This window comes from Ambystoma mexicanum, chromosome 6p (assembly GCF_040938575.1).
Source record: "Ambystoma mexicanum isolate Mex_15411 chromosome 6p, UKY_AmexF1_1, whole genome shotgun sequence".
NCBI lineage: Eukaryota > Metazoa > Chordata > Amphibia > Caudata > Ambystomatidae > Ambystoma > Ambystoma mexicanum.
Window position 1 is genome coordinate 742,637,061 of NC_090935.1, and position 13,275 is coordinate 742,650,335.

General features: G+C 48.6%; 1 protein-coding gene across 2 annotated transcripts in view; it reads left to right on the forward strand.

The window, feature by feature from the left end:
- The window catches only part of ADGRV1 (adhesion G protein-coupled receptor V1), a 2,479,945-nt gene that overhangs the window by 1,573,599 nt on the left and 893,071 nt on the right, over positions 1-13,275 (forward strand). The window lies entirely within an intron of this gene.

Genomic DNA, 13,275 nt, shown 5'->3' on the forward strand with positions numbered 1-13,275 from the left:
GATGGTAAGTAAACTGAGATACAATCAGAGTGGTACTGAGGAGCTAGACCATTCATAGCTTTGTAGACTAGGAGAATCAACTTTAAAAGAGACCGGTTGTACACGAAGTGACAACCAGCATGTTGATTGTAGGTAGAAGTTGGGGAGACCTAAGTAGGTTGTATAGAATATGAGTAGCAAAGTTTAGCACTTTGTCTAGGGGAGGAAGGGGTGGATAGGAAGGCCAAGGAGTAGGCTTGAATGGTAGTTACGTTTGCTGAGCATGAGAGTGGAGATTAGACCTTTTGTAGAGTAGTTAGCAAGAAAAGGACACATTTTCCAAATGTTGAGGAGGTCAATACGAACAGCAGGGTCAGTGGCAATAGTACATTGTTGCAGTCATATGTCACTGTCAAAGAGGATCCCAAGATTGCGAGCCTAGCGTGAGGGAGCAAGAAGGTCAGGCGAGATGGCAGGATAGAAATGGCATTGGAAGCTGGGGAAAGATGACTTTCCATTTTTGAAGAGTTCAGCATGAAGCAGTGGAGCGCCATCCAGTGACAAATTGCAATGAGACAGTTCCTAATCTGCTCTGAGATGCCTGGGGTGAAGGAGGGAAATAAAAATATGTTTTGAGTGACATATACAAAAAGGTGATAGTAAAACCCAAAGGATGAAATAACTCTACCTAGGGCCGCTGTATAGAGGGTAAAGAGCAGAGGTCCAAAGACTGATCCTGGGGTGACAGACTGGGAGAGGGGTGGGGTCAGAGGTTTGCGAGTTCCAGTATACTTCAAAGGATAGACCTTCCAGGTAGGAGGTGCTCCAGGCAAGAGCATATTTTGGAATCCCAATGTCCTGGAGAGTGAGACAGAGAGAGGAGCTGTTGTGTCTGTTGAATGCCACAGAAAGGTCCAAAAGGATGAGTATAGAAGAAGGTTTGGAGTGGTGATCATTAGAGAGAAAGTTGAGGCATGCATGCGTAAAGTCTCAGTGGAGTGTTTACTACGGAAGCCAGATTGAGGTGGATCTCCAAGGATATTATCCTGATGGAGTGTTTACTACGGAAGCCAGATTGAGGTGGATCTCCAAGGACATTATCCTCAAGGTACTTAGGGATCCAGTCGAAGACCACCCACTCAAGGACTTTTGAACAATGGGGAAGAAGGGGAACCGGGCAATAGTTTGCTGGGATGTTTGGGTCAGCAGAGGGTTTATTCAATAGGGGTAAGACAGTTTCATATTTGAAGGAGGCAGGGAGGAGTCAAACAGTGAGAGAAAGGGGCTAAAGAGCCAAGAGAGATAAGGGCAAGTTACTGAGACTACATCTTTGACTATTTCGGACACAAAAGGTTTGATATGAGCGCAAGATGGTTCGGTGCTGCAAAGGATGGGTGCTAATTCAATAGGAGAGGTAGGGGAGAAGCAGTTGAGAGTAAAAGAGGAAGGGGAGGGGTGGTGGACAGACAAATGGTTTGGGAGGGAGAGGAAGGCTTTGAGAGTATCATGATTTTTAGAGATGTTAGGGGAAAAGTAGTCAGAGAAACAGTTAATGGAAGAGGCATGAATAGGGCAGAAAGACAAGACAGAGGTCTTCACATCATCAAGGAAAGGGGCAAGTGAGCCCTGCTTGAATTTTCTCTTCATCATTGAAGAGGGGAGATGAGGAGTAGAAGGTGGATGGAGCGAGATGTTAAAGTGACTAATGGAATGTGCAGAGGGAGAGGGATCAATAGAGAGGTCAGAAGAGGAGAGTGAATTAGAGAGAAAGACAAGGTTAAGAGAGTTCCCACCAGAGTGGTGGGCTGGTCACGGAGAGGGAGTTGTCAGGAGGGACTTAGGTTCAAGGCAGGTGGCTGCCTAGGGATTGAGGGGGTTAAAGTCCCCCATCATCACAATGGGGATGTCCGTAGCAGGTCACTCAAGGTGAAGGGTCAGATATGTTATGTTCTGTTATTTGGCATTTATATAGCACTCTATATATCATTGGTATGACCTCAAGGCGCTGGTAGGTTGAACACCCTCGGGTGCCATAGTCCAGGTCAGTTGAGAGAGCAAGGTGTCATAGGGTGCTTGGGTGCACCAATTATGTGTGCAGCCAATGCAATTGCCTGATGGTAGCTGCAGCTTAGCATTAGGTGTGGTGGTATTTGATATCAGTTGAATGTGTGCAGTCTGGAGGATGGACACCAAGACTGGGTTCTGACTGCGTTAGACCGGTTTCCATGCGGTGTAGCTGCATTTTATTAGAATGATGAGGTGTTCATGGAGTAGTGTTTGTATGTGAGAAGCTAGGCCGAAATTGATCGAGGGGTGTAGCTGAACTCTAATTGTGTGTTGATGTAGAGTAGAGAGTAAGCAGAGTGATATGGGAGGTGAGTGTTTGGGTGGAGTTATGATCTAATGAGCTTGCTATTCTGGATTTCAAGCACCTGATTGCTTAATAGAGACTTAATAAGCATATTCAGTGGCATCATTGCTCGTGATCTCATTGAGCATTTGTCATCGGGATGCAAGGTCTTAGTCGCCTCAGATGGTCATTGTCGGCATTAGGAAAGAGCCACGTTATTAGAGCTTTACAGAAGGTCATATAGTCTTGGATGTGTCGAATATGTGAGGGGAGTGAGTTCCATAGAGTAGGGGTCAAGGTTGAGAAGGCGGATACTCCTATCCTGACAGAGTTAGAGGTTGGAATCACTAGAAAGAGGGCATTGCTTGATCTGGAAAGGAGTTGGAAAGATCAGCGTGTAGATGAGTCAGAACAGTGAGCGGAGTAGGAGAGGGGCACTGTTCTGGGCATTATTGATAAGGAACCTCGCACCGCGCCCCTTCCCAACAGGAAGGGGAGATAGGGAGACTTTAGCAGTGTCAGTGTGGGGAGCTGCTAGTGTAGCAGAGTCATGAGGGGCGATCCAGGTTTCTGTGATAGCTGGAAGTGAAAACTGAGGGTGGTAAGAATCAAAGTGGTCAGAAATGACAATTGAAGGAGTGATAGGAGGTAGGGAGAGTAGCAGGGGTTGTATGCTAGGCAAGGGGGATATGTGAGGTTGGAGATCCTAGGAGCATGGACGGTCTTATTTGAGGGGTGTGTGAAAAGGGGGCAAGGAGGGAGTTGGGGAGGCCAGAGAGTGGTGCAAAAGTTACACCAAGTTGAGGCTGAAGGCCGTGAGAGATGGAAAGGAGAAGACTGAATAGAAGGGGGAATGGAGTGAACCGGCATGATACATGATGAAGTGTAGAAGAAATTGGCTAGTGAAGAACATGAAGAAAGGCTGCAGCCCAAGAGAGAGAGAGAGAGACGATGTGTGGGAGAGTGGAAAGGGAAGGGGTGGATGGTTGGCTGAGATGAAGCAGGTGTACGTTTTTAGTTGGGCTACAATGGGGCTACAAGTAACCAAAATACCGTTGATAAGCCCAAATCAGGATGTTGCTTGTTCCTGTGTGGTAACATGTCCTGTAGTGAAAGAGTCGGTTTGAATTGTTCTGGTCACTAACAGCCAATGAAAAGTCATGATGCCTTACCAGAACCCCCTTTACCCACCACCATCCCACCTCTACCTGCCACCATGCATCAGGCATTGTGTCCTTCCTTCATTTTACCTGCAACTCTCCTGAAACCTTAGGCTCTCAGAAAATCTATGTCTTGGCATGACTAAGACTCTCTGCCACACAGGGACGGAGAGAGCAGCTTTAGCCTCAGATGGGAATGCTTTCTTTATCTGTGTCAGTTTTCTGTCTCATCTCGGTTCATTGGCTCACCTCATCTAATAGATAAAATGGCATGCCTGCACAAGAGTACCAGTTTTTTACATACTGTGGCCTACATGGAACCCCCTGTCCTTTGCTTCCAGAGCCCTAACCATTCACTCAAGTCTGCGCAGACCCTGGATGGAGTCTATGCATCAGTGAAATGCCTACCTGTCCATGTCATTGGTCCTCACACACTACGAGTTGCATCAGACCCAAGTTCGCCAGGAGCAACTCAACACCATAATTACTACAACACCACTTTCTCAAGTGCATGGATTTGGTGAGACATGCAGTTTGTGGTGCGCAACTCTTGGTTACAGGGATTTGTTCCTGTGATAGGCCCAGAGGGCTGAGGGGATAGCTCATGGGCAACGCGTTCGGACACGGAGCTACACAAATTCGATCCCCAGGTCCGCTCTTAGAAACCTCTGGGTATTAATCGCATTATAAATAACCAATTACAATTACAACTTGAGCGCTCTGTGTAGGGTCAGGTTTGCAAACACTTTCCTCTCCTGGGATCCGTTCTATACTGGCTGTTGACATTTACATCGTTGTCATCTTTCCCGCATACTCAGCTGCTGTTCATCTCTGGGTTACACGCCACCTTGGCTTAGCCGGTATCGAGCACGCCACTTCCCCAGTGTATGGTCTTTGACCAGCCCCTACATACTGGAAGGCCTGTCCTTTCCTCTCCTGCATTTGCATTTTGTTTTCCCCTTTCTCGTGTGTGGGCCCCATCATTTTAGCAATGTATATCTCTTGTTGGCTGGTTGGCGAGAGTCGCCCAACGGTTCCTGAAACTTTCTGGGGACTGTGTCCGCCACTGGAATTTTTCAGCACAGTACCACCTTTCCAGTAGTGTCAATGCTAATTCTTTGGAAGCTTCTCTTCATATTCTGGTGCTAGCCCTGGATAAGAAAGAAGTTGCAGTCCTATCTGAGCACCTTTAGGACGTGGATGTCTACATGTTGATGGCGCGGACTCAATTCTATGGCATCCTAGTTGCAATTAACTAGGATTTGATTAGGCAATTACGTATAATGGCTTCAAGCAGAAGACACGCAAAATAAACAGATTGTAATATTTTAAGGGGCTAACACTGTACCTGAAACAAAGCAACGCAGACTCAGCTTAAAGGAGCTTGAAGAGATTGATATGGGGGAAGCAGCAGGACCAGTATAGAAAATAATTCAGCACACCTATGCTAGGTATAAGTGAATAATGGATGCTGTAGAACTGTGGGCATAGATATGTGGACCTGGCTGCATTTTAGTTACACGGGTGCCCCACTCCATCAGGGACCAATGATTATGTAAGTTCAAGCATAAGCACACAGCCCCCGAAGCCCAAACTAGACAGGTCAGGCAAGGTCACTGCGCTAGACTGAGGTCTGTGCTGAAGTGTGACTGAGTAGCTGGTTGCGTTGCGTGGGTAAGCATGTGGAGGGACGTCGGCATGCGGGTGACGGAGTGCCGCGCAAGTGGAATCTGTGTCTCCAAGGAGAGCGCAGTTCGGTGGGAATCTGGTGGTGGACGTTAAGTGGGTCCAGTTCATGGCATCTCACAGGCCAGGCACGTCTCTCTGTTTCCCAGTGGAACACTTATCTGTGCACGGCCTAGGCTACGCCCCGGATCTCAACACTCACCCACCGCAGAGATAGACGAGTCATTGTTAGAAATGTATACCTGAGTTGCTCGCACGTTATGGCGAGGGTGACTTTATCCCATAGTGCTGCTAAAGTGATTGCAACACCAGAAGGTGGTCGCTCAGTGTGTTCACAAGGTGCATTTTTAAGGTACAGAATTCAAATTAAAATCTGTCCATCAGGATCACAAGTGGAAATCCAACAAATCGATATTTGTTTGCTATAACACGCAAAGTCCTCGCCAGGTTTACAGCCTGCCGGCTCAGCAGAAAGTAAGCTTCAAATTCTGCAAATGAAATTGGCAATGCACCTGTGTTGGCCTGCTCATGTTTACTCCTACCCTCTCCTTCCGGGCACATGGATACACAACATGTTTGGCCACAAACATATTCTGCATCAATAGAAACACTCATTACAGGTTAACTGAGGGTTCTGTTAATCACCAAACATTCCTTTCAAGAACATGACCTTACCTCATGTCACCTCATGTGTAAGCCTCCATTAGTACTGCCTTCCTTGCATGCCCCCTACTCGCCACCCTTCATCTCGTGCACCTCCACGCACATGCCAGTTGCTTGTATGTCACCTGCACTATTGATTTAGGTAATAGCAACATCTGTTACAGAATTGCCAAACCGAACGAGCAGTGGTAAACAGTCATTATTCTTCGAATAAAATGCCCTCAAATGTACGTTATATCTGGAAGTTGCCAGGAAGGTGTATGACCATGTTAGGTCACATGACTGCAGAGTGTTTATCTTATTCCTTTACGCCCATCACCCATTTAATAAGTGGTCTCTTGGTCCCTTTAATTCGAGGTTGTTGTGAATGTGTAGAATACATCTGTAATGTGGTCTCAATCCCGGTGATACGGAGCGTGTAATGTGTGGCATACAGACAGGTTTCCATCCGTGTAACTGCTGGCTGTGTGGTTTACAATTAGTGCTAGCATGCAGTTAGATCCCGATTTAAATTCCTCTTCTCAGTACCTACATCCGGGCCCCTTTGTTTTGAGGTCCCTGATAATGGCTCAATGCTGCAATCAAATCATGTTGCAGCTGCCCACACACTTAGGTGCTGTGAAATATGGCTTTGGTACGGTGTGTGCGTTTGTGTCTGTGTTCATGTGCGGGTGTTGGCCAGGCTCAGACTGGCCAATAGGGCAATAGGCCCATGGCCGAAACAAAAACACAAACTGCTGGTGTGGGCCAGTTTTTTTGGGTCAAAGTGGGCCACTTTTTGTGCCAACTTGGGCCAGTTTGATGAGATAATTCACTCTGCGGTAGTAGGTTTGACCAGTGTTGCTGAGTAAATATTCTTTAAAATGCACAATTTGCATAACACTTATGAAAAAACGCCCCCCTTGGGTACTATTCAAACGGTGTCATAAAAGGAATCAATAGCCAGTTGCAACTGTGGGCTACTTTTCCATTGGTGCCGGAGACATCGAATGGCCCAGTACGACCCTGGTGTTGACCCTTTTAGGTTTCTCAATTACTCAGGAGGATCTCGCTTGTTATCTTTCATCATGGAGTAGCATTAGGTTTGCCTCTTTGCACTCTCCTATACCTCACTCACCATCACAGCCTCTCCACTCTGCCCAATCACCTCTCTCCTGACCCTTTGGCTGTTTCCATCGCTTCCCCCTTCCTCCTACCTCAGTGCACCTCGGTAGTTCTACTGATTATTGTTAACCTGTGTCCATTATTTCTTTTAGTCGTATTGTTTCATTTGTCGTCTGCCCCACTACTTCATTCCCCCACTGGTTTATCACTAATCCTGTCGTCTCTCCGTAAAATGTTATTTTTTATGTTTTTTGTTGAAAAGGTTGTGTTTAGTTTAGTTTAGTTTAGTTTATTATTTATATAGCGCACCATACCCTGGGGCATCAAGGCGCAAACAGACAAGAATATGCTCAATTTAGTTACAAGTACATGATAAGTAGGAAAATACAGACATCAGCGATGTTACAATAGGCAGGTATGTACAAGGCAGGGTCAAGGAACAATGAGGTAACAGGGTGCATGTTTCCTGCATAGTCATAGGGTTATAATATACAGTTATGTACAGTGTGACATATCGGGTCAAGTGGCACCAGTGTCATAGTGATGTGATGCGCACGGAACTTCAAGCACATAGTAAGTAAGCTCCAGGAGCAGAGGGTGGGTGTCAAGGGAGGTGCATCTAAAAGGCCATGCAGGTTAGAATAGTTAGATGTCATTAGCTCTCAGCCACCTGGTCAGGTTCTGTCTGAAATTGGCGAAGGGCTGAGGTTCTCTGATGCCATGGGGGAGGGAGTTCCACAACTGCGCAGCCTTGACTGGGAAGCTATGTCCTCCTATAGTGGAGAGTTTGAAGCGCGGAACTTGGAGGCAGTTCGCGTTGGCTGTTCTTGTTGGTCTGGATGAGGTTCTTTTACATAACCTGTCCATGGGGTAGGGTGGTGCTTTATTGTTGAGGTACTTGTGGGTGAGGGAGGCGATCTTAAGTTGAATTTTATCAAAAGTGGATAGCCATTTGTATTCTCTTCTTTTTTTTAAACTTTTATTTTTGTCGGCAGAGGTTCACAAGGCACATACGTCAAGGCAACAAACAATTAAATCAAGCATAGCATAAAGCATCGTAATGGTTACAGAATACAGTTCCAACAGTGGATATAGAGCATCAACAATACAGAAGTACACAGCAAAAATCACGCTGCATGGATAGAGACCGGAGACAAGCCAGAACCGGGCGTGTTCTCACTTTGATTGTTGAGATATGTATTAAATTTGCTCCAGATGTTCCTGGGGCGAGATTGGGCGGGCAGCATCGTCAGGTATTCCTCCTCACAGTTCCGCGACCATGTGAGCATACCCAGCCATTTCTGAGAGGCCGGTGGGGAGGAGCGCTTCCAGTTCTGAAGTATACATTTTTTTGCAATCATGCAGCTTATATTCAAAAACTTTTTCAAGCGCTTAGTTTCGTCAGACCCCCAGACCCCAAACAGGACTGCCAAAGGATCGGGATCAATTACAGTTTCAGTTACCGCACTTAGTGTATGAAGGACACTGTCCCAGTAACCGGACAATTTGTTACAGGTCCAGAACATATGCAAGTGATCAGCATCCACTGCCCTACAGCGCGGGCAGAGGTGCACCTCAGAGCGAGCAAACCCCGATGTCCTGCGTGGTGTATAGTAAAGCCTATGGAGGAGCTTGTATTGAATGGCACGAAAGACGGAAATTGAGGGACACTTTTTGTGTGTGGCAGCACATGTCCTCCCACAATTCATCAGATATTTCTAGACCCAGTTCAGTCGACAATCCGTCGCGGCCCCAAGAGTCGGAATGGGGATGATGTCTTGTAGGATTTGATACAGTGAAGAGACGACGCCACGTGCACCGCCCGAGTTGGCGATGTAGGCTATCGCCGGGTTGTCTGGGGGCTCAACCGGAAAGGAGGGCCACATGGTGCGGAACGCGGCGCAAGGCCTGTAGTATTGGAGAGTCTCTAGGGGGATCTGGTATGCCCCGGTCTCCAGGTTTGGGGGCCTATGAATTTGCACCCCAGTGTCGGGCCAAAGCGGTATCAAGCATGGGCTCCAGGCCCGGGAAGGCCCACACAGGAAGCCATTTGTAATATGGGGAGGGCCCACTTGTCGAGTGTAGCAGATGTGACCAGGCATACAGAGTCGCAGCAATGGGGTCAACGGGGGAATCAGATGTGTAGCGTCGATGCAGTATCAGGGACATCAAGTTGATACCAGCGGAGGCAAGCCGTTCCAGTTTGACATGTGGGCGCACTGGGAAACCCGGGTACCAATGAGTAGCATGCTGGGCCTGGGCCGCGATCCAATATAGTTCTAGGTCCGGAGCAGCAATACCACCCCGTTTGTATGAAAGTGCCTCGTCAGTCCACTTCTTGCGCACTGCACCGGAGTGCCAGAGAAATTGTGCGCAGAGCATATGCAATTTAGTGAAGTAAGCCCTCGCGGGCCATATAGGAACGTCGCAAAAGGTGTATAAGAGCTTGGGGAGCAAGATCATTTTAATAAGGGATAGACGACCAGCGACGGACAACGGGAGAGTGCGCCATCTTGAAATTTTGGTCTCAACTGTTCGTGCTACAGCTGAGTAGTTATCGGCAAGTAAGGTGGGCTTAGTGAGGGACATCTGCACCCCAAGGTATTTCACACCCTCAGGGGCCCAGTGCAGGGGATACTCGGTGGTGGGCTACAGGGTAGCCTTAGTGAGGGGGAAAATCTCCGATTTGGAATAGTTAATCGTAAATCCGAAGTGGGTGCCGATCCGGGTGATGTCTCTCAGTATGGGATCCAGATGGGTTGTGGGATCTCTGACGTATAGTAGGACATTGTCAGTATATAGAGATATTATTTCAGGATCGTCAACCAATCGTACTCCTTTACGCGAGTGCCGTGCTCGGATAAAGTCCGCCATCGGTTCTATCACCAATGCGAAAAGGATCGGGGAGAAGGGGCAGCCCTGTCTGGTGCCTCTGAATAGAGTGAACATCTCGGATGTTAGTGAGTTGACTCGTACCCGCGCAACGGGGGAAGTGTACAATAGTTTAATGAACCCTATCATGTTAGGGCCGATGCCCATTGTTTCGAGGACCAGCCACATATATTTCCAAGAGAGGCCTTGTGAGCGTCCAGCGTAACCGCTACGGCCTGGACGTCTTGGTCTATACGGGACATGACATTGAATAATCTCCTGATGTTATGGGAGGTGGACCTGCCGGGGACAAAGCCTGCTTGGTCCTCTTGTACCAAGTGCGTCATAATGGGCAGAAAGCGGTTAGCAATGATCTTAGCAAAGTTCTTTGTGTCTAGGTTCATGAGGGAGAGAGGGCTATAGGACCCGCACTCGTCCTCAGGTTTACCTGGTTTGAGCAGTACCATGATGGCCGCTTCCCGCATGGAGGGGGGAAGGATAGCGGCTCGGAGTGCCTCATTCCATACCTCCAACAGCCGGGGGGCCAGAATAGCCATGTCCTCTTGATAGAAGTCCGCCGTGAGGCCGTCAGGTCCCGGCGCCTTGCCTTTAGGCAAGTCTGAGATAGCCGATACTATCTCATCTAGCGTGAACGGGGTATCCAGCTGGTCCCGGGTCTGTGAGGAAATTTCCGTGGTGGGGATCTGGTCAAGGAGTTCTCGCATATGTTGTTCAGTGTGCTCTACGGGCTGGGAATAAAGGGATCTATAGAACTCGGTAAATATATCCAGTATTCAATGGTCCGCCCATTGACCGTCGCCGTTCTGATCTTTTATGGAAGTGATCTGCGTGCGGCCCAGTTCCCCCCTCACAAGTGTCGCAAGTGTCTTACCGGGTCTGTCCCCCTCCCCATACTTCCTAGCGGCCTGCGGGCGGCTGAAATAATGAACTTCGCTGGTTGCTACAGTGTTAAACACCTGGAGCTCGTCAGAGATTTGGGCCAGAGTGGTGGGGTCAGACCCGGAGGAGCAACATTGCTCCAGCCTTTTCAGTTTGGCCTCAGATCGCCCAAGGGCGGCTCTAATAGCTTTGAACACCCCCGCCTCCTGGGAAATAGACATACCCCTAATGTAAGCCTTAAAAGTCTCCCATCTGACCGCGGCGGTCGTGTCTTGAAGAGAGTTAAGCTCAAAGAAGTACTCAATGTCCGCTAGAATCTCAGATTTAAACACAATGTCTTTTAGAGCTTCGGACTTAAAGCGCCAGGTGCAGAGTGTTGGGATGGGAATTCCCAGCCCCAAGGACAGTATGATCGCAGCATGATCCGAGAATGTGCGGGGCAAAATGCGTGTATCCTCCACCCTACCTATGACCTCTCTCGAGACCAAAAACAGATCTATCCTGGACGAACTATCGTGTACAGAAGAGTAATAAGTGTAGTCCCGCTGCTGGGGATGAAGTGTTCTCCAGGCGTCACAAATGTTGAGTGACTGCATGTGGCCATGCAGCCTGCGCGCCGTGCCAGACAGAGCTCTGGGTGTAGTGGCAGTTCTGTCCAGGGCAGTGTCCAGTATAAGGTTCAGGTCCCCCCCATATGATCTGCACCCCCACAAAGCCCAGCAGTATGGTAGTTACAGTGTCAAAGAATTCCGGAGAATCTACATTGGGACAGTAAGCGTTAACCAGCAAGTACTCTTTATTGACCAGTGTGCAGTGTATTATAACATAACGACCCTCAGGATCAACACAGCTTTTATGCAGCACAAACTTGATTGATTTGTAGATCATTGTGAGAACGCCCCTAGATTGTGTGGAGTAAGAAGTAAAGAACCTGTCAGAACCCCAGGATGGGGCAACAGCCCTCAGAATGAGGCCATCGGAGTGTGTCTCTTGTAGAAGCAATATCTTGCAATTGGGTCTGTTAGCATATGCAACGATCTTGCGGGCCTTAGTGTGGTTGCTCAGCCCCCGAATGTTCCAGGACATTATGACAGTAGCCATTTCAGAGGTAGGTATCTACAGACACAGTACCCATAAATCAGTGAACATCCCAGCTCCTGTGATGGTATGAGCTCCCCGAGTTGGAACGGCAAGTGGGCATGTGGCCCTTCAGTATGCGCGCCGCGAAAACCTTGTGTGCCTTTTTGTAAAACAACCCCTTTCCCACCCCCCACCCTCACCACTAACCATAGATCAGCAGTGTAAACATCACCCACCCCTAACAGGGCACAGTTGGGCCGTCCCCAACCTGGCCCAATCTGCCCCGAGGCCCAACGGGGGCCAACACACACCAAAAAATTGAGAAAAAACAGTGCAATCGCAATGGGGTGCGCCGTTGCCGTGCATCAGCACGCATGGAGCCAAATGGCTCAGTTGCAAAAACGAACATTGGTGGCGGACTCGCGGCGAAGCGGGTAATCGGGGATCGCACACGAGCCCCTACGGTTCCGAAATAAACCAAAACAGTTACGACAGTCAAATATCGTACATCCCCGCATCTCAAATGCGGGGAACGGGGTATATAACTGAGAGATTAAGGACCTGAACAATAGGAAGACAGAAATTGAGGTAGGACAACAGAACAATGTGAGACCAGCTCTGTGGAGTGCGTAGTAAGGATGTGTACACAAACGCTGCAGTTCGCAGGGACTGCAGGGGCAGAGCGTCACAATAGCAACCTTACCAGTACCACAGTGCAGATTAAGTAAACAAGTTCAATAAGTCTCCACAGTCCGTGTCATTCACAGTTGATTAGCGTCCACTCAGCCTTCTCGAGAGCCCTGAAGCGGTATTTGCATCTCGATGAATTTCACCGCCTCGTCTGGGACTGTGAAAAAGTACAGTTTGCCCTTGTGAGTGAGTTTGAGACGAGCCGGGAATAAGATGGCATACGGTACATTGCGTTCCCTGAGCATTTTCTTGACGCCAAGGAATTGGCGTCTCTCCTGCTGCACCGCCACCGAAAAGTCTGGGAAGATCCTGATGACGTGAGACTCCAGCCGCAGCTCCCCTTTCTCCCGCGACAGGCGAAGGATGAGGTCCCTGTCACGATAATTAAGAATCTTGGCTATAATGGGTCTGGGGATGTCGCCAGGTCGGGGTTGTGGGGCAAGGGCCCGGTGAGCCCGTACCACCGTGAAATAAGGGGAAAGGTCTGGGTCCCCCAGCAAGTCCTTGATTAGTTGTTCGACTGCATCTTCCATGCGCCCCTTCAGGGCAGTTTCAGGGACCCCAATGATGCGAAGGTTGTTTCTGCGGGAGCGGGACTCCAAGTCATCGCATTTTGCTTTAACACTCTTCATGTCGCGCGATAAGGTGGCCACTGTGTCCTCAAGTACGTGTATCGCATCTTCATTAGTGGAGATCTGGTTTTCGGCCTCAGTGATTCTAGATCCAGCCTGATCTACCCGGGTCTTGAGCAAGGCGATATTCGCATTGATATCGTCAAGCTTCTCATGAAAG